This window comes from Neophocaena asiaeorientalis, unplaced genomic scaffold, assembly GCF_003031525.2.
Source record: "Neophocaena asiaeorientalis asiaeorientalis breed wild unplaced genomic scaffold, Neophocaena_asiaeorientalis_V1.1 scaffold7, whole genome shotgun sequence".
Classification (NCBI taxonomy): Eukaryota; Metazoa; Chordata; class Mammalia; order Artiodactyla; family Phocoenidae; genus Neophocaena; species Neophocaena asiaeorientalis.
This window is the reverse complement of record NW_020185337.1, coordinates 7,590,783-7,593,006: the sequence shown is the minus strand read 5'-3', so window position 1 is coordinate 7,593,006 and position 2,224 is coordinate 7,590,783. Positions and strand designations below refer to the sequence as shown.

The following is a 2,224-nucleotide window of genomic DNA, read 5'->3' as shown; positions in this document are numbered from 1 at the left end:
AAATAAATTAATTAATTAAAAAAAAAAAAAAAAAAGCAGGTGAGTGTTATGTCAACGAGTCAAAGATGGCGTCTGTGTATGGGCCCCTAGGTTGTTTATTTCTTCACTGCTGGCTGAGACCTGTTACCTTAAAAGCCCATCACCACCAACCTTAAATTTTTACATACCCCACTGTTATTTTAAATAGCCCAAACAGAGCAGAGTTTTAGCCATTCAGAGTTTGCTTCATCCACAAAACCTCACCCCACATCTGCTAGGAGCAGATAGGTAAACCCAGGACCATAAAGACGCCAGACTGTAGCTCTCCTTTGGAGTTCTTTGGCCAGAGACCCCTCCCAGGCTACACATCACCTGGACATGTCAACCCCCTCTCCCGTCCCTCTCTTTCCCAGGAGTTCCCTTGCCCTGCTCCCCTCTGGACCTTGGCCCCTGTGCCATAAGCCTCTGAACGGCCTCATGCTGGGAGGACACCCCCTCTCATGCAGCCCCGCCCAATCACCACCCAATATCTATAAAGCTTGTTGTGTGCTACTGCCTCTTGTGGTCTTTTTCTTTAGTCAGCCCTAAATCCCTTGAACCGCTACAGAGAGAAGGATGAAGCCAAAGAAAAATGAAAGTAAGAACATCAAACAGAACCAGAAACCTAAGGAATGCAAAACTGAGCGTCAGAAAAGTCCTACACTTTTGCTGCAGGTGGGCAATCGGTGTGACCAGCAGAGTCACGGACAACCAGTGTGCTTTCTCACCCACAGCAGGACTCACTATCCGCTGTGCAAGCAGCAGGCATCCCTTCTCCCAACCAGTCCTGACCAACAGGCCCCAGCATCTGTGCATGCCAGCAAGGACAGCGTTTTGGAACCAACAGGATCACACTTTCATTTAAAAACTGTTGACACTCAGAGGTATACCACCTCTCCTGTCTGTAAGCTACAATACGCTTTTATTTGTATCTGATATTCAATCAACAGATACTGACTGAGCACCTACCATATGCTAGGCGCTGTTCTAGGTGCAGGGGATACAGCAGTGATGAAAGTGAAAAAATCTTCATGGATCTTAATATTCCAGACCTGTTATGTGATTTGATATATGACACTCAGTACTGTCTTCCTTATGTTGCCACAAGTTGTATATTTTTCTCATCTAAACTTCATGAAGGCAAGGAGGCACCCTCATTCATTTATATAGTGAGTTTCAGCACAGAGCCAGATTCTGCTGTTAGAAACCTTGCTTGAATTCTGCCAGTTACTATATTTGTGGCCTTAGGCAAACTGCTTAACCTCTCTTGGCTTCAGTTTCCTTAGATGTAAAACGTTTGAATAAATTATGTATCAGTATCCCAAGCCACCGTCCACAGGCTGAATTTCTTGGACTTTCTGGATTGACCATCACAAGGGGACACAGCGAGGCAGATCACAGCTCGGTTTCTGCACTGACATCTTTGCCTGGGCGGCTGCTTTGAATGTACAGTGACTTGATTATTTCTCGGCCTTTTGCTTTTTATCATTCCATAGGAACAAACGAAAAATGAAGACGTGAAGGTGGGATGTGAGTGATCGGCTTAAGTCCCACCCAACTTCACACAAGTGAGACCAGGATGGACAGAGCCCTAGCTGTGTTCAAAGCATCAAGCTTTCACCCTTAAGCAGACACTTAAGGAAGCTAGTTGTGAAGTAAAGAAACAAAAACAAAAAAACATATATGAAATCTGAGAAGTGTATCAAAGATTGTGTCTTAAAGGCAAGAGGTGATTCAACTCTTCAACTTTTAATTTTAATTTTTTTTGGAAATAGAACCCTTCCAGGTAAGATGGAGGCTATTGTATGGCTTTTGCACAGACAGAAGTAGGGGCCCTTCCTGTAAAGCACCCCACCCGAGGTCATAAATTAATTATTGACAGAGTCCAGTTGGATCTCAATTTTTCAGATACTGGGTGTAGTCCAATACAAAGCAATTACTGTCTCCCTGATGGCACCAGCCCACTCTCTATAAAACAGCTGTGGAATGTAAAAAAAAAAAAAAAAAAAAAAAAATCATACTAAAGCTCAAAATAAAGAGGAAAATTGGGACATCCCTGGCGGTCCAGTGGTTAAGATTCTGCATTTCCACTGCAGGGGGTGCGGATTCAATCCCTGGTCGGGGAACTAAGATCCCACATGCCGTGCAGTGTGGCCAAATAAATAAAAAAAAAAAAAAAAAAAAAAAAAATAAAAACTTTAATTCC

At 43.3% G+C, this 2,224-nt stretch overlaps 1 protein-coding gene across 4 annotated transcripts in view; it reads right to left on the bottom strand.

The window, feature by feature from the left end:
- Positions 1 to 2,224, bottom strand: part of SETD7 (SET domain containing 7, histone lysine methyltransferase) — a 49,879-nt gene that overhangs the window by 13,225 nt on the left and 34,430 nt on the right. The window lies entirely within an intron of this gene.